The sequence below is a fragment of the Ursus arctos genome, unplaced genomic scaffold (assembly GCF_023065955.2).
Source record: "Ursus arctos isolate Adak ecotype North America unplaced genomic scaffold, UrsArc2.0 scaffold_21, whole genome shotgun sequence".
NCBI classification, from domain to species: Eukaryota; Metazoa; Chordata; class Mammalia; order Carnivora; family Ursidae; genus Ursus; species Ursus arctos.
In genome coordinates, this window is record NW_026622886.1 from 5185399 (window position 1) to 5209688 (window position 24290).

The 24290-nt window shown below is 50.3% G+C and overlaps 1 long non-coding RNA gene across 1 annotated transcript; it reads right to left on the reverse strand.

The window, feature by feature from the left end:
- Positions 1-787: 787 nt before the first annotated feature.
- LOC113255988 (uncharacterized) lies at positions 788-24282 on the reverse strand. Its single transcript, XR_003316496.4, has 4 exons — positions 24179-24282; positions 22599-22748; positions 9459-9614; positions 788-8609 (listed from the first exon to the last, which is right to left on the reverse strand). It is a non-coding gene; the product is annotated as an uncharacterized LOC113255988 (long non-coding RNA).
- Between the last annotated feature and the right edge of the window lie 8 nt (positions 24283-24290).

The following is a 24290-nucleotide window of genomic DNA, read 5'->3' on the forward strand; positions in this document are numbered from 1 at the left end:
GCACAGAGGGCCACAGGTTCCAGGCTCCAGACAGAGTGCTGGCAGCCAAGGCTGGTGCAGTCTGGGCAGAAATCACAGTCTCTCCCTCCCTCGCCCCACCAGCTTCCAAACCCAAACCTGAAAAGACAAAGGACTAGAGAGACGGAGAGGCCCCAAGAAAAGAGCAAATAAGCGGGTGCTGTTCCAAGAGCAAAATTGGCCCCAGTTTTGGCAGAGTGTTTGGGGTGGCGACCGGTACTTCTTTCCTGGCTGAGGCCTGGGTCCCGGGCTGCTTGAGGAAGGCCATCTGGGTGTGGGGTGAAACCAGCACTGCTGAGAAAGGGCTAGGGGGCCCGGAGGGAAGGAGCGGGGAGCGGGACTGCAAAGGGCACTGCTTGCCAGGGTGGACGATTGCTCATGTCCAGCTCAAACCAGTTCAAGAAACCAACCTCCATTTTATTTTCTTGGTGGGTCCTTTTTTTTTTTTCAGACTGTTAACAGAAAAAAAAAATTTTAAAAAGCAGAAAACTTAAAAAAGAAAAAAAAAAAAAGAAAAAATCCTGGTACATGAAATAAAGATTTTTTTTTATAGCTTGGTCCTCATGTCAGTGGATTTCTTTCATTGCTTTCCCAATCTTGATCTCCCCATTTAAAACAATCCTAAAGTCGCAGATCCTCAGAACTGGGGGATGGGAGGCTTAGAAGCCATGCAGTAGAGTGTCCCCACTCCCCAGGTCATGAGTCTCTTCTTAAATATCCCTCAGGGATACTTGCACACCTCCAGAGACAGGCAGCTCACCCCCCTTCATAAGCAGTGTTTATTGGTCAGCATCTCCCCCACAAGATGAATTTCAATCCACATCTTCCTTTGAATCCATCAACACCGAACGAATGCCTTCCCTTTCCAACACAATTGTCTTTCGGATACTTGAAGATCGCAGGCATGACGTCCTTGAGTTTCCTGTTTTAGAATAAACCAGCTCCACTCAACATCCCGGTGACTCTCCAGGGTTTCAGTTTTTCCCATGAAAGTGTGCAGCCTGGAATGAACATGACCCTGCAGGTGTACTCAGAGGGCTCCCCGCACATGAGGCTGCTCCTTGGAGGGGACTGTGGATTGGGACAGAAATGGGGAGGGGCTGCCAGGGAGTCCTGGGACTCTCCTAACTTGGAGAGCTAGGAAAGGCAAAATGGGACGTGTCCTAGTTTGCTCAGGCTGCTAGAACAACAAACGCGCCCTAGTCTGGGGGGCTGAAACAACAGACGTTTACTTCTCACAGTTCCGGAAACTGGGAGCTGAGATTCAGTTCCTGGTAAGACGTCTCCTCCTGGCTTGTAGATGGCCACCTTCTCTCATGCGCTCATGGGGCTCATGGGGCTCTCGTCCCTCTTCCTCTTCATAGAAGGTCACTAATCCCATCATGGAAGCCCCACCCTCCTGACCTCATCTAACCCATTATCTCCCAAAGACCCCACCTCCAAATATCCTCACACCGGAGGTTAGGGCTTCCATATATGTATTTCAGGGGGCTGCAAACATTCAGCCCATAGCAGGATGCCAACAGGAGAATCTGACCCTTGACATTGGCGAAAGGCCCCATTTGCAGGCCACTACAAAGCCGGCCCACCAATGTCCAGCCCTGGTCTGGTCAAACTGCCAGTGTCAGCTATTTGAAAGAGGGCTATAAACACCTCTCAAAAATCCATTAAATACATTTAATTTAGTTCCTTTTAACTTTTAAGAAACTGTCACACTGAAGAGGAGGGGAGGAAAGAAGGTATTTCAAAATCAAATCAAGATTTAAAAAGCAAACAAAAAAGAACTCATCTGTTGGCAAATTGTAAAATGCTTCCTTCCTGCTTCTATTGCTTCCCAGGGCCTACCTTCCTATCACCACTTTCCTGAATTTATTATCCTTACCTAAGAAGGTCAGGTGCAGACTCCAACAGAACGCATAACAAATAGGAAAATGGAAAGCTAACCAAAGCTTGTTTAAAATGAAAACACGTTGCTCTGAAAAGAGAAAAGAGCTTCATTCTGTCCTACTGACAACCATGATCACAGACAAAAAAAAAAAAAATTAAAAAAAATAAGCACAGAGGTCTCGTTCATGACAACAGCTGGGCTTCACTGGCCTGGCTATTTTCATATTTTCATTTGGAAAGCCAGAAGAGTGACCTATGTGTGATCTTAGAAACAGCCACGATCACACACAGCGATGGGCACTGGGGAGGGTCCCAGATGTCCCGACCCCCGTCCTGACACGGACCCGGGATTTTTCATGAGCTCCGGAAGGTGGGGGTCCCCGTGGGGAGGGGGACACTGTGTACAATGTGGGGAGGAAGCTTACTCATCGTACACGTCTCCTTGGGGCCCAAGAGAAAGGAGACGGTATGTGGAGGAGTGACACAGATCGAAAAGAAGACCATTCCCACACCGTGAGGCCCCAGAAAACTCCACTCTGGAATTGGCCAACATTCAGAAGTTCCTGCCCCGCCCAAGTCCCCTCGGGCCACACCGCCAAGCCAGCCCTACAGTCTCAAGCTTCTCTTCCTCTGTGCTCACCCCTAATATTTGCAGGCCCCAGAGTAGGAGTACAAATGGAGCCCGCATAGCATAAATCTGAATATTTAACAGCTACAAATCAAACGAACGAACTTTAAAATATGTTCCATCCTTCTCTTCTGACAGACATTTCTTCATGATGACCTAAAAGACTCAGTGCAGATTTGGAAACCTCAACCTTGTCTGAGTTCCGCACCCAAAAAGTGGCTGGCGTGGGGCAAATGCACCCGGGCTCCTAGCCCCCAGCCCGGCCCCCTTCCCTTCCCACCTCTGGCTCCACTCCTGCATGCAGGACCCCTCCCACAAAGGGGCTGCCCAGCCCCACCTGCACATCCACGGTCCAGCTCCAGCCACCCAAACAACAACTCCTTGGCCACCCCTCCAGCCACCCCGACCTCAAGACAGATGGTAGCCAACCCTGGAGGCTGGCTCAGGATCCTGTGGGCAGAAGTTCTCAAGTAGCAGGCACCAGAGAGAAGTCTGAGAAGCTGAGGGTAACCACATCCCCTTGGACTATGGACTCTTCCTGCCCCCCATGCAGGATGGCATGGCCCAAGGAGGGCCGGAGCAAGGTTCCCCAAAGCCCAGTGCCCAAAGCAGGGGTCCCTCTTGCCCAAGTCTGGGGTCAGCACAGCCTCTCCCTCCCAAGGGTTCTGACTCCCTGAGGCCAAAAAGCCACAGAACTCAGACCTATCCCTTTGTGCAAAAAGGCAGGGCTGGAGTCCAGAGAGCGAGCGCAAGCAACCGTCCACACATGCACAGAGAACTGGCTTCAAGCAGGCTCCAGGCCCCAGCCTCCTGACCTCCCCAGTCCCCAGGCACCCCTTCTTCTCCTTCCTCTTTCATCCATGCTCCAGGCTTAGAGTTCCCACCTGACCTCACCAAACGCTGAAAAGCTCTGGGAGCGTCTACAGGAGGGGTGGGGGCCCCGGGAAGGAAGGCGGCTGTCTTGGTGAGTGTCTAGCCCTCCCTAACAAGGAGCATCGGTTTGGACTGCCTTCCAAGCCAATCGCTGCGAAAGCTGGCTGCTGGCCGACAGCCGCCTGCTGCCCTGGTGCACAGGCTCTGGACAGAAGCGTCTCTGGGCCAGCTGGCTGAGACTTCTCCCAGGCCGGAGGAACCTGACCGGCTGCCTTCCCCGCCACCGGCCGGCCCAGGCGCCAATCCAGCGGTGTGGGCTGGGGCTGCCTCCTACAGGCTCACGTGAGCTAGCCCTGTGCACCCTGCAGCTGGGTCCACGATGCCACACTGGCACCTCAAAAACAGCCACGGAGGAAGTGTGCACGCCACAGAAAGGGGCAAACGCTATAAACCAGGGCCTTTCCTTTACATGAAGAGCTGATTAACGAAACATTTACCGCACATCATTGCATACGTCCGTAGATAGGTGTGTGCATACAGGTTCACTTGTGCGCACCTTCAAAATACCTCCATTCCCCCCCCAGTGTGTGTGCCTGTGTGTGTGTTCGTGTACATATTTTTATGCACACACGTGCACGCGCGCACACACACACACACACACTTCTGGAGTTAGACCCACTCACACAAACATATTCGTTCAGTCTGGCAGCTTTTATTGACCACATCCCCTCTCCCAGTCCTAGATCTTGGCTCCAAGGGTACAGACATGACAAGGATATGAGCTTTCCTGCAGGAAGCAGGGCCATGAACGCGGAAACGGAGGATTGCCGAGAAAGCGGATCAAGCGGTGCCAGGGCGTGGAGAGGAATGGGAGCTCATCCAGGGCGCAGGGTGCCCAGAGCAGGTGGTCCTTCAGCAAGGACGTGCACACCTACCCACCGTGCCTCTTCCACTGCACACTTAATCTGTGCACCCACAGACTCATCTGTGCACCTCCTTCCTGGTGCTGCCCCTGCCTGATGCTCAGGGACAGAACAGGACCACTCTGATGCTTTTCATTCACTCGTTCGTTCATTCATTCATTCATTCATTCAGCTCCCATGACGTGCTGTTCTGTGCTCAGTGCTGGGGGGAGGGGGAGACGGTGGTGATGAAGACAGACAGTCCCAGCCTCCTCTAAGTCATGTTCCAGAAGGGAAACAGGAAAATTAGCAAGTTAAGAATCAAATAACACAATAATCCTATAATCACAAATATTCATGAGTGCCCCATAGTACATGTACTGGGGCAATGATTTAAAAAAGTGACAGGGGTTGACCTCACCTTCAGTCATCTGAAACTTAGTGGCTTAAAACTATAATAACTATTTCCTTATCCCTCCCAATCCCATGGTTCTTCTGCGCCCCAGAATGATGACGGGGGCAGAAGGGGAGCAGGTGTGGTCATCTGAGGGCCTGACTGGGCTGGAACCACCACAGGGTCTCACCCTCGTGCCACAGTCGATGCAGACTGCTGGCTGGGAGCTCGGGGATGTTCTAGACCCGAACCCCTCATTTCTGCCCCCGGTGGCCCCTCTGTGTGTCTTGGGCCTCTCTCAGCATGGCAGCTGGGTCCCAAGCAGCAGAAATTAGAGGCTGCTCATCTTCCAAGGGCCTAGCCTCAGAAATCCCGGCAAGTCACCTCTGCTACATTCCGTGGGTCAAAGCAAACCCCAGGCCAGGTCCAGGGGGTGGAGAAACCGAGTCCACCTCCTGCTGGGATCAGCAGCCCCTGCAGCTGCGAGGGGAGGAACCATCAGGCACCGCCTTGGAAGGTTAGATACTGCAACCCCTTTAGATAGAGCTGTTCGTAGAGACTCTCACCGATACTTTTGGCTGAAATTTGCACGGTAAGGAGGGTGAGCCGGGCAAAAACAGGGAATGGGAGAGGAGGGAAGGTTCCGGGAGTAGGGAACAGCCGGTGCAAAGCTCCTTTTCCATGAGGCAGAAAAGAATTTGGCCTGTGAGTAGACATAAAAGATGACCCAGGTGATTATCCCTGATGAACGAGGGACAAGTGACATGGGATGAGTAGGAAGAGGTGGGCAGGGGTGAGTCCTCACAGGACAGGACTTTGGATTTTATTCTAAGTGCAAGGGGAGCCCCTGACCCACACATGACAGGGAAAATCACCACAGAGCTTTCTATGCAAAATTCACCAAGCCAGGGCTAGACACTGTAAGGAGACAGATATAAGTAAGGTATGTCCCTTTCCTACATCCAAGCACCCTGGCAAGGAAAAAGAAGCAATATGACAAAAAGCACAAGCTTCCTGGCAGGCCACGCAAGAAGGGAAACATCACAAGTTCTGTAGCTTTCATTGTCAAAGTCAACGCTTCGGTTGCTACAGAGAAGAAAAACTGTTTCTCAACCTCAAGCTCTCTGAAGAAGAGAGAAAACACACATGAAATGATAATTAACAACCTCAGGCTAAAAGTTGAGAAGGCCAAGAGAGCAGCCCAGACAGAACCAAGATGGAAGTTTCAGCATCCTTGCATCTCCGGGCAGCCATCCTCTGAAAACAGCAGGAGAGGGCAGGTGGGCAGGAGAGTTAGAAAGGCCTGTATTTGCAGCCCAACTTGACCCTTCCCCAGCTGTGTGATGTAAGCCAGAGACAGCCTCCCGGAGCCTCCATCACCTCATCTGCAAAATGGGTTTGATAATCCCTGTGTAGGATCAGCAACCAGGATGCCCCCAGGAGACCTTGAACGTGAAAGCGCCTAGCACAGTGCCTGGATGTAGGTGGGGCTCAATGAAGAGTCATCATACATGGCTAGAATCTAGTCGGCTTTCCCTTTGTGCTGGGCATTAAACACTTTCCATTTTAATGCTAACGGCAACACTGTGAGATAGATCCAATTTATTAGCCCCATTTTACAAATGAGGAAATGGGGATGGAAGAGGTTAAGATAGAGGACCAAAGTTACACAGCAGGAATATGGTGGAGCTGGGACAGTAAGCCAGGCAGTCTATTGGTTCCCCTATTCTAACTCCCATTCTACCCCCACTTCTCTAACAGTGGTCTCTAACTTGTTCCCCTTTCTATCTTCACCCCCCCCGGTGCATACCCATTCAGTCCTGCTAGACTGCCCACCGCTGAACAGAAGCGCCTCCCTCTAGAGAACCAAAATCCCTGTCCCATTGGCTTACCTCACATTCACCTCCCTCCCGTCTCCCAGAGACTCTCTGCTTCTCTCCTCGTCTTAGTTCTGACCTATGGAGGTTTTGAGAACCAGGCTAAACTTTTTTTTCCCATAGGACCGTCCTTTAGAGTCAACTGCTTCTAACAGACTGGCAAAGGGCTAACAGAGGGAAGGCTCAAAGCTGGCCATGGAAGGTGAAGAGGATTCATCTCATGGGCTCTTTAACAACAGACATGACTCACTTATCACCTGCTTGGCACGTGGCAAGGCCTCATAATCTTATCACGTGAGTAAAGATGAATGGAATTGGAGTGAACTTAGTTGGGTTGAATTGAATTGGCCTGAACTGAATTGTAAGGCTGAACGGATGGAGGGTGAGTGGGGAGACAGATGGATAGACGGATAGGTGGACAGTTGTTAGCTGGACGGATGGGTGGATAGATGGGTGATTGGATGGATATTTAGATGAATAGTTGGTTGGATAAATGGGGAAATGGGTGGATTTTTAGGTGCTAAGATGATGGATGGATGGATGGATGGATGGATGGATGGATGGGAGTGGATTTAGTGACTGTAGCTGGTAGGGAAATCTGGTAACTGAAGGTACAGAGGTGGGAAACACTGAATAAATCAGTATGACAGGGACAGAGGGCTCATGCCAGGGAGAAATAGAAAAAGAAATTCTCCCTCGTATAGGGACAGATGGAGGTGCTGGGGAGGGTGCGATACAAATTATATGCTCAGTGGCTGCTGGGAAGGGAGGAGTTAACAGCGGGATGGCTCCCCCACCAGCTGCGACCAGGGTGACACTGACAGATTACAGCGTGTCCTCCGCACTAATAACACTGCAGCGTCCTCCTCCTGCCGCTCCCCAGCCAGCTCCAGCTCCAGCTCCGGAGAATCAATACCAAAAGGCGCACACTGAAAACCCTCAGCCAACTCCCTCCAAGGCTTGGACCCTAAAAACCACAGAAGAGCAGAGTAGAAGGGACCTTGGAGATCAGTTCCTCCCCTGGACTGGGTGCTCCCTGGGCCAGAAATGGTATCCCAGTCACCTTGGCATCCCCTGTCCCATCATAGGGCTGGACAAGGACCAGGAGGATTCCAAAAGTTTGCAGAGTGAATGAATCAACCTCCCGGCCAGTGTGGGAGTCTTCACAAAAACCTACCTGTGGCAATGGTCCCTCTGCCTCTACTTACATACTTCTAGCAATAGGAGGCCCTCCCCCTTTCCCAAGCAAACAGAACCTTCCTTTGTTGGACAAATCTGACCATTAAAATCATCGTCCCTGTTTTGAATTAATCCCCCTCCCAGCTCCCATTGATTTGTCCACAAACATCTATTTCCCAATTTCTTCCTCTTCCCTAGCCATCTCCTTTCCCCTGTCCGAAACCATCCAATAATCCAGTCCCAGCCTCCGGGGATGCTGAAGTCACATGGTCAAGGAGGGATCAGAAGGGAATTCACACTCACTGAGCGAGCACCTGCTGTAAGCGAGATGGGTCAGAAATCTAAGTGTTGTCTCATGTCATCCGCACGCTAACACAAGGTGAGTACTATTAACCCCATCTCACGGATGAGGCTCCCGAGGCTCAGAAAGGATAAGTCACGTGCCCAGAGTCACTCGGACATACAGCAGCGGAGCTGGGGCTTGAATCCAGGTCCACGTGCTCCCACTGCGCCATCGCAGCCCAGGGGTACAGAGCATGAATATTTCCCGTATCTTTGTTCTCGGCCTCAGGTGAGTCTGGGAGGACTTAACCGGACCTCTAATGCCCCACCGCCAGGGGAGGTGGAGGGGGCTGCCAGGCTGTGGGCTCCCAATGGTGCTTCTCGTGGAAGGGACCCAGGGCTCCTCAGAGAGATGGTGGATTCCAGGACTTGGGAAGGAAAAGTACAAGATGAGTCCGGAACATTTTGTTCTTCCAGAAAGCCAGGAAGTTATCAAAGATGACGCAGGCTGGGTCACAAGGCTCAGCGTCCAACTTGAAGGGGCTCCCAGGGGCCGGAGATGAGACCGTCTTGGCAGGGAGAGGGGAGGACACCAGAGAACCTGCTTATTATTTTGAAAACTGGCTTCAATACAGGAGGAGGTGACAGTCAAACAAAATAACATAATTACATGCACTATATAATATTATTACATGATCTAACACATACTAGTGTATCTACATAGAGGCTCCCACCCTCCCCAGGAGAGCTCTGCAGCTGTGAGTGCCTGTTCAGATGCAGCCTGGAAACATCCAGAGAAGGATCCCGTGCCCCCAGCCCATTCCAGCACAGGGCCTCTCTCAAGCCCTTCTGCTCCCCACCACCCTGCCTTTACCTCCACGGTGAGGAATGACGGGGTGATGAACCTCTGTGAAGCGCTAACTGGCCTTGAAGCTCAGGAAGGAACCTCCCCGCTGGCCACTCAGGCTGGACCGCCTGAACCCCTGAGTCCATGGCCTTGCCGTCAGCCCAGAACCAGCGGCTCAGCGCTGGTGTGCCCCAGATGAGCTGGAACTGGTCCGGGAGTCAGCATGAGGGACTGTCACCCGTCTCCATCTCAGCGCACCTCCAGCCCCGCTAACCAGCTGCCTTCATGGTGATACACGTCCCACTTCGCAGTCTGGCCCCCACCCAGTCCCTCTCTGGGCCCCACGGGTCCTCATTCCCTCACCTCCATCCCTGCCCCAAGTCCAGCCCTCTGCCCTCACACACACACACCCTGCCACGTCCCCCCTCCCTCCAAGACTTCCTGCTTCTTGCTCAAACCTTAATTTAGTGGTAACACTCTTCAAGATCACCCTAAAAAGTCAGCATTCAATCCCTGACAGGCTGCTCCCAAAGCCCGGCTGTGTGATTACCATGCACTTGTCTTGTCTTACCTTTCGGGCTTAAGTCTGGATGGAACATCTCTAAAAGAAAGCACCAGAAACTGCTAAGAGTGGTCACCTCTGGGGAGGGAGGGCTGGAAGCAGGGTTGTAAGCAAGAGCACCTTCACTGGGCACTTTCCGAATTTTGTACCATGTGCACGAAAAATCTATAAAAATTGATGAATTAACTTTAGTAAAGGTGAACGTTAAAAAGCAAAAAGACAAAGTTAAAAAGGCAAGTCCTGACTCCACCATTACCAGTTCCATGACCTCAGACAACTTGCTGAAGCATATCAAGCCTCAGGTCACTCATCTGAAGAATGGGGATGATAACAGTACCCGCCTTGTACGGTGGGTAACAAGCCAACGCTCAGAAAGCCGTTAGCACCACGCATGGCAAATCGCCAGCGCTCAGTAAGGGTGAGGGAGGGTCTTCTCTTTGTCCATGTTCTCCATGACATTCTGAGCTCTCTGATGGCAAGAACCACGGTGCTCAACTCTGGATCTCGAGCTTAGCACGGCTCCCGGCATGATGATTAGAAGTCTTGAAATGTTTTCTTTCATCTATGAGACACAATTCACTGTCCTCGGGACAGCTTTCGAGGCCCCTCTGCGGCTGCCCCGCTGTCTTTCCAGCTGCACCTCCTCTCCATCCCCAAATGCACGATGCCCTTTGACAGCTCTTGCTTCTGTACACACAGCATCGTCCCTGACTCTCCCTTCCCTCCACCTGCAGGCTCCTTTTGCCTGGTTAATACGCGAATGTGTCTCATCCTTCAAGATCCTGCCAAAGGCTCCGTCCTCTGGGTAGCCTGCTCCCCTGCCCCAGCAGACTCACTCACCCCCATGAACTTAGGACAGACCTCCAAGCAACACCTACCACACTGTATTGTTCACCATTTGCCCTCTGTCTTCCCCACCGCTCTGAAAGTCCCAGGACGACGGGGGCTTTGTTTTTCCTGTGTCCCTCATGTTTAGCACGTAGCGGGCTCTTAGGGAGGGTTTGCTGAATGAATAAATGAGTGAATGAATGAAAGAATCATTCCCGACCACTCAGCCACCTGGCAGCCTTCGGGGCACAAATTATGGTGAGTCACTCACACCCTGCCCACGCGTTGTGGTGAAAGCAGTGACCTCTCTCTGCGGGCTCTTCACAGGGCTCCAACCCAGCCGCTGCACCTCGCAGCCCGAGTGCATCCGGAGAGCCTGGCCTGGAGGCTGCAGCTGGCATGCTGTTGGGCACTGCAGCTTCAGGGAGGCCGAGTGGCCTGAGGGAGGCCACCTGCCTCTTCTCTCCCTGCCACAGACGCCTGCTGAAGCCCTCCGCAAGCGGGACAGGGAGGGCTGGGGCCAGAAAGGCAAATACGGCAGCCCCTGTCCTCACAGACAGATACTGACAATGGAGGACGTGCCTGGTCTCCCCCATTCAATCTACCACCTCTGATTCATTGAGTGCCCACCATGTGTCACTCGACTCTGTGCCTTTACGCAAGCCCTGGCACCTCTCTGAGCCTCAGTTTCCTCCTCAGATGTGGGTGGAAAGATTCTCCTCATCTGATACATCAGGATTATTTAGCAAACAGAACCAGGTAATCTATGTCTTGGCGTTATTGGTTTTGTTGTTGTTGTTGTTGTTCATATATCCTTATATAACAATAGTGACTACTGAAGCCCTCTCCTCAGTGACCATGGTGACTTGTGCATAGTAGGTGTTTAATTCATACTTGAGCCACTGAAAAGCAGTCCTGGCGAGGGGCTGGACTTTTCATGGCTTGGGGAGCAGTGCCACCCTGTGGCTGGAACTCAAAACACATGAGCCTTCCGGTAAGCAGATCAGGCTGGGAAGGGGGCTGCTGGGAACCCCATAGAGGTGGTTCTAGGACAGAAGCAAGGAGTAGTCAGTCTGACACCACAGCGCAAGGAGAAGTTTCTCTGCCCAGCCCCGAGAGGTGGTATAGGCTCAGAGTATAAATATAGGTACAACAAGGGTTTGAAACAACACTCTGGATTATTTCTCCATAAACGGGTCTTTAGAAGAACCGGAGTGGCCAAGGAGCAGTCCAACTGCATGTGCAGCTGGTCTGGCCTGGCCCTATAAACAACACTGCGCATCCTTCATCCAAGACGACTTGAACTGGCTCTACCATTCACAAACTGTGTGACCTTGAGCAGACTGCTGCCCTCTCTGGGCTCCAGTACTCTCATCTGTGCAATGAGGTCACAATCCCCGCACTGGTCACCTCTCAAAGAGTGGTAAAGGTCAAATGGGATAAGAAAAGCACGACCGGTTCACAAATGGTAAAACGCTGTACACACATGACGGGGGGTTTTTATGACTATTTCCAATAACAGTAATATCTGGCCTTTATTGAGCTTCTCGCTACGCTAAGCTCGTCACCATATAATTTCACTTAATTTCCACAAAGCCCTACAATAAGAAGCCCATTTTTCAGATGAAGGCATTGAGGTTTAGAGAAGTTTAAAATTTTGTCCAAATGCACACTCAACTAATAAGGAAGAAAGTCAATAATGGAACTCAGGAGAGTGGAACCCCCAAATCGAGGGAGTCAACCACAATGCTATGTTCTCTCAATAATTTAAGTCACTGAACAGGGATTTAAAGATAGCCCCTGGGGGTGCCTGGCTGGCTCAGTCAGTAGAACACGCAACTCTCAAGCTCAGGGCCATGACTCCAAGGCCCACACTGGGCATAGAGCCTACTTAAAAAAAAAATAAAAGATAAAAAATAAATAGGGGTGCCTGGATGGCTCAGTTAAGTGTCCGACTCTTAATTTCTGCTCAGGTCATGATCTCGAGGTCATGATATCAAGCCCCATGTTGGGCTCCATGCTTGGCGGGAAGTCGGCTTGAAATTCTCTTCCTCTCCCTCTCTCTCTGCCCCCTCTCCCCTGCTCATGCTTGCTCTCTCTCAAATAAATAAATATATACATAAATAAATGAATGAATGAATGTAGCCCCTGACATACAGTGGTAGATATCTTGAAGAAAACAAAGTAATTACTGACGTTTCTCCTCTTTTCCCAGGGAAGTTGGCTTCATTCTCATCCCTATCTCAGCATCTCCTTTGACCTTGGAGCTTCCTGACAGAGGGGAGCCCTGGTGCTCTGCATCCGGGGTCCTGTTCACAGTCAAGGTCAGAGAATGCCAAATATTCCCTTCCTGGGTCCATGCCTGGAAAAAGGTCATGCATGCTCCCACGTGCAAAGGAGTAGGCGTGGCAAAGGCAGGCAGGGGACAGGTCCCCTCTAAGGTGTCTGCCGAACAGATGTGCCAAATCTGTTGGAAGAAGGCGGCTATTTCACAACAGTCGTGATGCCCCATACAGGTCTAGAATCCTCCCTTGAGTCAGAATCCTTAGCCCTACTCTATAGGCAAGGAAACCGAGGCTTAAGGAGATGAAAGGAGTTACCCACGGTCATGCTGCAGGTAAGTGGCAGAGACAGGATCAAGATTCCAGAGTACAAATTGCAGACTCCCGAGGCCCACGGCTGCTTCTGGTGGGCAGTCCTGGTTCTAGCCTGGACGTGCCATCGGCTGGCTGTGTGATCACACAAGCCACTGAGCCCTGGCGGCTTTATGGCAGAGATCCCTGCCAGCTCAGAGGACTTGGTGTCCTCTGTGCGCATCCTTGAGCCAGAAAGACAAGGGTGTTCAGCAGCATTCACACATATTATAGAGAAGCAGCTGGGATATGGCCTCCCTTGGGAAGCTTTTCCTGGCTGCCCACAGCTGAGTTATTACCCCTTGTTGTATTCCCAGTGCATTCACAGCATTGCATTGTAATTTACCTGCAAATTCCCAAAAGCCCAGGCAGCAGGCACACACGAACATGAAGATGGGCAGGTAGGATGCAATAGGGAAGAGTGGGGAGTGGGGCAAAGTAGAAAGACCCCCCCAACCTGGACGGCAGTACCTACACAGCTCCAGGCTCTTACCATCATGCATGAAAGCCAACCCGGTGTTGCTGGATCATAAGAGAAGCCAAAAATCTGGATTTTTATGTGAAATCTGCTTTTTAAATGTGGACTCAAAATATCTTTCATTAAGCACTTTATAGGTATTGCAGCCCCTGAATCAGTCACACCTGCTTTCCCACTAGACTTTGAGCTATTTGAGAGCATAACTGGTTCCCTCTCTGAACTCTGAGTGGTCAGCTTGGGGCCTGGATCCCCACAAGTGACCAATGATTGCTTTTGAAATGCTGAAGATCTTGCCCCTGCCAAAGCCCCCCACAGGCTTCTGGTGCCCATGCTAATCCGACTGGCATGGATTAAGAGTTTACTGCACACCAGGCACCGCTTTAAACACTTTACATATTATCTGACTTAATTCTCACTACCTACTTACTATGATTCCACCCATTTTACAGATGAGGAAGCTGAGACTCAGATGGTTGCATGACCTGCCCAAGGTCATAGATACAAATTCAGGGAGTCTGTCTCCACGGATGGCTGTTTTCATTGCCATGATACCATATTGCCCTAGGAGACCTCCTTCAATATCCCCTGCGGTCACGTGGCCCCAACAAGTCTCTCCAGGCACCTGCCAGGCACGATTTCTAGTCCTAAGGCCACCGGGAGCCAGCGCGGGTAGCACGAATGGAGAAAGAGAGCAACGTCTCTGCTGCAGAAAGTGGGCCTGAGGTTCCGAGAGGGGCACCTATTCACTCAACAGCCAGACTGAGCCAAGATCAGTGTTTGCCTTTGTCCCCAGGACACCACATCCCAGCTTCCAATAGAACAGCAAGTATGGGGAGGAGAAAAGGCGCCAAGGAGAGGCCTGGTTATTGCTCATCCCATTGAAACAATCAAGCAGTCCCTAAACCAGCTAAATGGTTCCGAAGGAAATGGGAGTCTATTTTGTCTTCTGTCACCAGGCCTGCAAATCCTGATATATCTCAGGCCCCGGCAGAGAAGCGGATGGCTCAGCACTTGGAGAGATGCCCGCATGAGGCAGGAAGTGGGGTGGATGATTCAACAGGTAGCTCTCTATTCTGAGAGCTGATCCTGTGACGGGTGAGTGTACATCCAGCTGAGATAAAAAATAAATTTGAATGCAGACCATCAGAACATACAGCAAGCCTCCCTTTCTTCTGGGGGACTTGAAGCGTTCTCTGGGGCTTTAATCCCTCCAGGTTTTCTATTTTTAAACATTTGCTGGGGCAACAAGGCTCTTCGGAAGCTGGGGTGAGTTGGTGACTCAAAGGCTTCCCTTCCTCCCAGCACCCCCTGCAACAGATGATAAAATGCTGTGGTTCTAAGGAGTCGGCCTGGGGCTCTATGGTCCCCACCCTCAGTCTTTCTTATCTGTAAAATGGGGCAGTGGTCTCTGTGTCATCACTGAGACAGAAAAGGTTCGTACAGGTCCCCAATTCCTCATCGGAAACCCTTGGGACTCAATGTGTTTGATTAACCTGGAGCTCTTTGCATTCATAAATGCATATGGAGAGCCTACCATATATTAGGGACTATGCCCAGCGAGCTCTGGGACATAAGGGTACTAAGGGTACTCCATAAACCCTTTCATTTTTATGCAACAAAATGTATAAAGGATCATACTAGGTGGGATAAGATAAAGGTTATAAATAACATCCTGTCCAGCTGATATCAGGTTTGCCAACAAGCACTTGTCCCAACCTCATGAGAAAGCTTTTGGTTGTTAGGGCTTTTTTGAATTTGGGGATTGTGTCCGAGTGCCAGCTTTGGTTTCGGGCACAGCTGGCTTACCATTCCAATTGCACCACTACCAGCTGGCTGACCTTGGGTAAGACACGTCTCCTCATTGCACCTCTATTTTCTCACCTAGAAAATGGGGCGATAAGCCCTGTGGAGGTTCGTGGAAGGCCCACAAGGAGGTGCAGGTCACCGGCCACGCTGACAGATCACCACCAGGAGATGTGGGTGAATCCATCCGAACAGTTTGGGGTCTATCTGCACACAAGGCAGGGGCCGACTCCCTTTAACCTATCTCGTGAGGGTGCTGTATAAACGGATGATCCGTCTATTAATGGAGAGCACGGGACATACAACCATGAACAGGACAGGGTGCTTTTGTTAGCCTGACCGGCACCTACCGCCCGCAGTGAAAGCTCCATGAGGACCCCGGGTCTCCCAGGGCCGCTGGGCGGGAGGGAGGCAGAACAAGGAACGGCATTATTCCGAAGAAGCACTTCTCAGCAGAGGCAGCTGTGGGGGGGAGGGCAGCCTTGCCCAGGAAATCGGGATGCTGCTGCAGCCAGTGTGGCCAAGAACCCGCTCCCCAGACAAGGCCAGCCCCTGGCTCTGTGACTCTCCCTTTCTATGTTTCCAGTGACTTCTCCACTTCCCCTGCGCAGCTTTCCCTTGGTAAACCGGAACCTCATGCTGGGTCTCGTCCCAGCCAGACTCCCTCAGAAACTCTTCAGTCACATGGTTGCTGACAACCAACCAGTGACTCTCGGAAAAGGCCAGTTTGCGGTGTCTGGGGACGCAGTTAGTTGAGAGTCCGACTCTTGGTTTCAGCTCAGGTGGTGATCTCAGGGTCGTGGGATCGAGCCCCATGTTGGGGTACGCGCTCAGTGTGGAGTCTGCTTGGGATTCTCTCTCTCCCTCTCCCTCTGCCCCTCCTCACTGAGTGCTCTCTCTCACTCTCTCTCTTAAATTAATAAATCTTACAAAAAAGAAAAGGCAAGTTTACATCTGTGGCAGATTCTAAGCTCCTAAGACGGTCCCGACAATATCTCTCATTCCACATGCTCTTCCAGAACCTTGTGCCTTGCTTCTGGGCAGGCCTGTGACTCACTGGTAAGCAACAGAAGGGGTGGAGCCGACGCTGCCTGGCATCTGAGACTAGGTGGTAGAAGGCCACGCAGCTACCAGCTCATTAGCCAGAATACTAGCTCTGGAAATCTTCAGCCCCCGTGTAAGTAGTCTGACTGCCCTGAGGCCGCCACGTTGTGAGAAAGCCCAGCTCTCTGTGTGGACTCGCCACATGGTGAGACCCTGAGACTAAAGGAGACAGAAAGAGAAGGTTCAAGCCAGCCCTCAGCTATCCACCTCCACCCGCGGCCTGGGAGACCCTGGGCTAGCACCAGCCAATCCCTTCACAAATTCTTGACTCGCAGAAACCAACAGAGATGATAAAAGGATTATTGTTCTTTTAAGTTGTCACATTTTGGAGGGATGTTACATAGCAGTAGATAACCAGAACAGAGGGCAATTTTATTTCCCTCCTGCTTAGGGTGACCAAACTCCTGGTTTGCCTGGAACCATCCCAATTTATGCCTTTTGTCTGGTATAATTTTTTTCAGGTTTTTTAAAAAAGATTTTATTTATTCATTTGAGAGAAAGAGAGCATGGGGGGGGGGTGGAGGAGAGGGGCAGAGGGAGAAGGAGAAGCAGGCTCCCCACCAAGCAGAGAGCCCAAAGTGGGACTCGATCCCAGGACCCTGGGATCATGACCTGAGCTGAAGGCAGACATTTAACCCACTGAGCCACCCAGGTACCCCGGCTGGTATAAATTTTGATAGTGACCCTTTTGTCTTCCAAAAGGGCCCCAATACGGATAGTAAATTATATGGTCAAGTTCTCAAGCACACCACAGATCCTGACAACTCTTCACCTCACAGTCTAGAAAAATCTAAATACATGAGATGCCTCATGTGTAGGCAGCTTTCAAGGAACAGATGCTTGCTTGCTTTCTTGTCCCTTCCCTGTCTCCCCATCTTGTTCTGTCTGGATGTCTTCAGGGGCAGCCCCCTCGCAAGCGCGAGTGCCTTCCCCCAATGAATGGGCCTTAGTGAAAACAGGGCATCTGCTATGCAAAAACTGCTTCAAGACAAGTCCAGGGCTCCCCCTTTTCACCTTCAGATTCCTGTCACTGAGCCCCTCCAGTGGGGAAATTCTGGAGCTGCCACTAATATTCAGGATAGGAAGGGTCTGAATAAATTAGAGATAGGAAAGGCAAGAGACAGAGGAGGGGCGTGAGAGAGAACCTTCCAAACCTCAGGAAAGGCCTTCCCCACCGCCCTGTAAGGAATGGGAGATTTTGAATCCACAAAACTGCCCTCAAATCCTGGCTCAGCTGTTACTCACTGGGCCAAGGGCCCAACTGGCCTGAGCCTCCTTCTCCCCACCCACATTAATAGGAGGGCTGATGCCTGTGTCAGAGGACTCTCAGAAAGAATCAAAGAGATGAATGATGACATAAAGCACAAACACATCGCCTGGCGTAGAGTAAGCACTCAAAAATGCTACTTCCCTTTTGAAGGTATTGGAAGCTCCTATTAGAAAATGCCTGTGCCTATCTGGCAGGGCCAGGCCAGGCCAGAAGAGCACAAGAGGCTGTCAGAAAACAGGAACGATGGTGCCTCTCACTTCTAGACATGACAGGAGGGGATGTATATTGGGGGGCCTGGCAGTCACCTAGGGCTCTCCCTTTTTCAGTTTAGAAATTGCTTGGCAGTCACTGACTCGGATAGACTGGGAGCAGCTGGAAGACAAGAATCTCACTATCAATCCTTATATACACAGGGTCCTGCTGCAAAGGGGTGGCTCTTAGTGCTACCCATTGAATGAAGGATCGCAGACCAATTTTGATCCTCTAATCCAGGGACTTAATCAACCAATCCTAATTGGTCGACTACTCTATGTCAAGCACTGTTCTAGCAACTGAGTCCTACCCCCACCCTCTCAGGGTGCTCTATGTGACCGAAGAGACACGCGGATCAAATAGGTACACACACACTCATTTAATTACTATTGCCACAAGCGTTCAGAAGGGGAGCACGGGGAGCAAAGAAGGTGTCGCCAAAGAATTGACATCTTCAAGAGCTAAAAACCCATCAAAGAACAGATGCCTTCCAAGCAGAGACAGTAGCTTTTGGGGAGGCCCTGAGGAAGAAGGAATGGCAGAATGCAGGCACTGGAAAGAATGTGGACCAGTCCAGCTCAGTGAAGATGCCCAAGCCAGCAGCTAAGAAGGAGCTCATTCACCCTGGCATGAGCAGGCTCCACGGAGATGAAAGGAGAGAGAATGTGTTCATGTGAAGGGGGGGAGGGTGTAGAGAAGGAAGTTAAGAAGCCCCCAAAAAGGAGCGGAGAAACCAAGCAGGAATCAGGGATCCCAGAGGAGGGGAGAAGAGGAATTCCAGAAGTGGCCATTTTGTTAGAATTCTGACAAAGTGCGAAGCGTGGGGGAAATGAGACCCAAGTGGCGCTTGCGGTGCCACCAAGAAATAGACAAAGGAACTGGAAATGTTAACCAAAAAGAAGTCCATAGAGGGTAGAGTGGTGTCAGAGAATGAGCTCCCCAGTACTGGGCACATCCAAGCAGATGTAAGCGGCTCTCCAGGCTCTTCCCTGCTCACTCCCTCTTATCCTCCAGTTTCTGCTCCAATGTCACTTCCCCAGAGGGGCCTCCCTGAACCCTGCTCTTACAAGAGCGGCACCCTAGACCATTCTCTAACACAAAGCATCGTTACCTACTTGTCACATCTCCCCACACCTGCCCAGTGTCAACCTTCCCCCACTTAAAAGTACCCTCTTGAGAGCAAGACCCTCACCCACTCTGCTCCCTGCTGCATCCCACACCTAGCCTATACCAGGCACATGGAAGGTGCCCCAGGAATGTCTGTGGAATGAGGAAATAAAATCCCAGCTTTGCCTCTCACTGCCTGTGTGACCTTGTGTTAGTGAATGTACCTCTCTGAGCCTCATTCTACCAAACGTAGAGTTTGTACTAAAATATGGTAGTCATGAGCCTCAGATAAAATTACGGACCTTGTCACTTACAAATTGTGATGCTACTGTCAGCCATTGTTGGTAATAACACAATTAGTCACTCAATTGCCCAAGGGCAGTGTCTATGCCTCTCTAAAGTGGGAAGATGCCATGGAAACCTTTTGAGAAATGGGGATCTGCCTTCAAACCTACATTTTTCTGGCAAGAATGTTCAAATGTTTTATTTTACAGCCTCTGAAAGCAGGATCCAGAGGCCCTGGATTCATTAAGCACTTCCTGGGCACATTCCATGTGCCAGGCCCTGTGCTGGGCCCTGAGGCCTCCTCATGAAACAATGCAGCCACATGGCAGAGGAACGCAGGGTCTGGAGTACCAGAGGTGGGAGACACTGGGACCAGAGACAGATATGTGGTCAGCACAGCAACAGAGCACTCCAGCAAGTGCTGTGGACACACAGAGGAAAGCACCTGTCCACAGAGGTCACTCGTGGGCCAACAGACATTTTCCAAGCACCAACTGTGTGGTGATTCTAGGTGCTGGGGATACAGCAGCAAACGAAACACCCAGATCCACCTCTTGGTCCCTTAAAAAGTTAAAAATTGAGCTACCTTATGATCCAGCAATTGCACTACTGGGTATTTACCCCAAAGATACAGACGTAGTGAAAAGAAGGGCCATATGCACCCCAATGTTCATAGCAGCATTGTCCACAATAGCTAAATTGTGGAAGGAGCCAAGATGCCCTTCAACAGATGACTGGATTAAGAAGATGTGGTCCATATATACAATGGAATATTACTCAGCAATTAGAAAGAACGATTTCTCAACATTTGCTGCAACATGGATGGCACTGGAGGAGATTATGCTAAGTGAAATAAGTCAAGCAGAGAAAGACAATTATCATATGGTTTCACTCATTTATAGAGCATAAGAAGTAGGAAGATCGGTAGAAGGAAGGGAAGAATGAAGGGGGGGTAAACAGAAGGGGGTATGAACCATGAGAGACTGCGGACTCTGGGAAACAAACTGAGGGCTTCAGAGGGGAGGGGGGTGGGGGAATGGGATAGGCCGGGTGATAGGTATTAAGGAGGGCACGTATTGCATGGAGCACTGGGTGTTATACGCAAATAATGAATCATGGAACTTTACATCAAAAACTGGGGAAGTACTGTATGGTGACTAATATAACAAAATAAAAATTATTAAGAAAATAAATAAATAAAATAAAATCCTTGTCAGATTAAAAAGAAAAAAGCCCCACCTCTCGTGAGGTTTCCATTTCTCATGAGACAAAAAAAACCAAACAAATACTTTTTTACGAGATAAACGTTAGTCATCCAGTAAAACACCAACGCAGAGGCAAAAGAAGCCAGGTGGCGGCCTGAGTTCGAAACCTCCCTTTTCTCTATGCACTGTTCAGCCTAGAGCACTGCTCCGTATCTCCATCTGGAAAATGGGAAGACTGGTAGGCTCGACCTCACACAGCCGCGGTGAGAATTAAACTAGCTCCTGTAAGTCCCCAGAGGAGTGCCAGGCCCGTGGGAGAGAGAAAGTAAACGAGCACAGCGCCAGGCTCCTCGGAGGGGTGGTCAGGAAATGACTGATGAAGACACGAGTGCATGAAGATCCAGGGGAGGTGCATTCTGGGCAGCAGAGGACCGCGGGTAAAGAGGTCTCCGGGCAGTAAGGAACATGGGTATGACCCAGAAAGAGAACGCTGCCAGCGAGAGGCTGCCATTTCGCAAGCTGCAGAGAACAGAGTGCGGGATTTTCTCCCCAGGCTAGAGGTAAGCTACTAAACCTTTCAAAGGGAAGATGGGAGGGCGGGCCCCTCTGATTTAATGTGAAGGAGGGTCATCCCAGCTGCATGTGGGCAGTGGGACACAGAGAGAGAGAGGCAGCAGGGGTGTCGGTTGAGAGGAGGAATGAAGGCAAGATCTCCCACCTAAGGCCAGAGACCCATTACTGAGAATGAGACAGGACACTCCAAATCCTTCTCCATCTGGGGAGACGTCTGGGCCAAAATATGGGAAAGATGATTAAACTCTTGACACAAGGGAGAGACGGCAGCAGATGGCCTGTGAACCCACAGCAAAAAAAAAAAAAGAAAGAAAGAAAGAAAGAAAGAAAGAAAGAAAGAAAGAAAGAAAGAAAAAGAAAGAAAGAAAGAAAGACATGATTTAAGCAACTGAGCAAAAATACGTCTTCCCTTACATTTTAGAACATATTACAATTAATATTGATCTTAGTTACACTAACATTAATCGAGGGCTTATGTATGTGCCCAGGGTAATGTGCTAAATTTATTTTCTCATTCAATTCTCTTAAAACCCCTCTGTCTTCATTCAACAATTCAATAAATATGTATTACTGGCACTGTTCTAGGTGCCAGACAGACAAAGCCTCTACTCTTAGGGAGTTTATATTCTAGAGGCAGAGGCAGAACATAAATAAGGAAACAGAAAAATATTTCAGAGCGTGATGAGAACTATGAAGAAAATGAAGCAGAGTAGGGGGGAGAGGAGGGATGCAGGGAGGAGCAGCCTTTTTAGGAATGGCAGTCAGATGGGGCGCCTGGGTGGCTCAGTCGTTAAGTGTCTGCCTTCAGCTCAGGGGGTGATCCCGGGATCCTGGGATCGAGCCCCATGTCGGGCTCTTCCGCTGGGAGCCTGCTTCTTCCTCTCCCACTCCCCCTGCTTGTGTTCCCTCCCTCGCTGGCTGTCTCTCTGTCAAATAAATAAATAAAAATCTTAAAAAAAAAAGGAATGGCAGAGATCTCACGGAGGAGATAACTCTTGGAACAGAGGCATAAATGATGAGACCAAGCCAGCCACGGTTAGGTCTGGGAAAGAACGTTCCATGCAGAAGGCATAGCAAGTACAGAGGCCCTGCTGAGCTAGATATGAAGTCGATGTACTTAAGGCATAGAAAAAAGATCATGGTAGCTACAGCACAGTGAGGAGACAAAGGCAGGATATAGGGGTGCTGGGGTTGTGCAGTTGGTTAAGTGTCTGAGACTCTTGGTTTCAGCTCAGGTCATGATCTCATGGTCGTGAGATGGAGCCCTGTGTGGGGGCTCCACAATCAGTGGGAAGTCTGCCTGAGATTCTCTCTCTCTCCCCCCACCCCTGCTGTGCTTGCTCTCTCTCGCTCTCTCAAATAAATTTAAAAAAGAAGGGGGGGTCAGGATAGAAAGTTGAAAGGTAGCTGGGGGCCAGACAGGCCATAGGAAGACATTCATGTTTCACTCTAAGCACATAATATGAAGCTCCTAGGAAACTGTGAACAGATTGCTTTGGGTACCACTGGAGAAGGAATCCTAGAGAATCAAGACTGGACACTGGGAGTCCAAGTAGGAGGCTGGATACAGTGAGGGAAAGCATTCAAGATGTATTTTGAAAATTGGCATACCTGGGTAGCTCAGTCAGTTAAGCGTCTGCCTTCGGCTCAGGTCATGATCCAGAGTCCTGGGATCAAGTCCCATCTGGCTACTTGCTCTTCATGGAATCTGCTTCTTGCTCTGCCTGCTGCTCCCCCGGCTCTCTCTCTCTCTCTCTCCCCCTGATAAATAAATAAATAAATAAAGTCTTTTTTTTTTTTTTTAAGGTATTTTGAAAGTACATCAAAGAACATTGGGTAAAGGATTGATGTGGAAATGTGGTGGAAAAGGGAACAGAAACTATTGATGATGACTACAACGCTTTGCACCCAGCACCATTAACTGGGTGCCATCAGCAAAAATTAGGAAAACTGGGAACATGAGGAGGTAGGGAGAAAATTTACGGAAACAAATGCACCTATTAGCTTTTTTTTAAAATAAAGATTCTATTTATGTATTTGACAGACGGCACAAGCAGGGAGAGTTGCAGAGGGAGAGGGAGAAGCAGATTCCCCACTGAGCAAGGAGACCCCTAGGCTCAGTCCCAGGAGCCTGAGATCACCACCTGAGCTGAAGGCAGATGCCTAAGGGACAGAGCTATTCAGGCGCCCCTGTATTAACATTTTCATTTCACAGATGAGTAAGCAGCTTGACAGAGATCAAATAACCTGTTCAAGTACACACAACTGGTAAGTGGAATTACTATTTTCACATTAATTTATTTTTACGCTCACAGTACCCAATTATTGTTTATCATCTCCAATTTACAGATAAGGAAACTGCAGCCCAGAGATGTGAAGCCTACACAGCTAGCAAGTGGCAGAGCCCGGCAGCTATCAGATCTAATAGATTTATTTTCCAATAAAGGAGTCACGCTGGGAGACTGATGAGGAATCCTAGCAGACCAGATAGAAAAGGACCTGAAGTGTGAATAAAAACACATCCTCAGATTCTTTCAATGTTTTGAAATCTCTGAATAAGATTTCAGGACAAATTCCAGAGGCCAATAGTTGCGGAAAGGACAGCACTGTTGTCCTTTGTGGCAAAGTGGTTCCCGAGTCGCCACATCAGAATGACAACCGCTAACTAACATCCAGATTCCGGGCCTCCAGCTTAAACATAGCTGAGTAGCAATCAGTGGAAGTGAGACCCGGAGTTTCCATCCTACACATTAGCGCTCCAGAAATCTTCGTCGTACGACAAAGTTTGAGTACCGTGGAAATATGGTTTGAATCCTGGCGGCTACCCCTACACCAGCGACCGGAGCTACTTAGGATACCGTAGCCCTCTGGGACTCAGTTTCCGAACCTAAAAGGAGGGGCGAGGCGGGGGTGGAAGGAGGGGGAGGGATGGTAACCAGAACCTCTGCCCCGGACCCTCGACCTGCCGCCAGCTGTGAGACCCGAGCCAGACGATTGACCAGAGAAGGCCGGAGCCCCGGTCACTCTGCGATACAGAGGGGCCGAAGCGTCCGCGAAGCGCTACTGGACACAAAACGGCCATCACCACTCCCGGGCCTCCAGCTTCCAGCGCACCCCCGCCACGTTTCAAATATTCGGGACGCCTTCTGGCGGAGTCGCCGGATGTGCCCGTGACGTAACTGTAAACACACCTCCGGCGTTTTGGCTCCTCGGAGACCACGAGGACACATCGCAAAGAGCAGTGACGACCTTCCGGGTGTGCCGTCGCTTTACGACTCATGCCTTCTGCCGTTGATTCCAGAG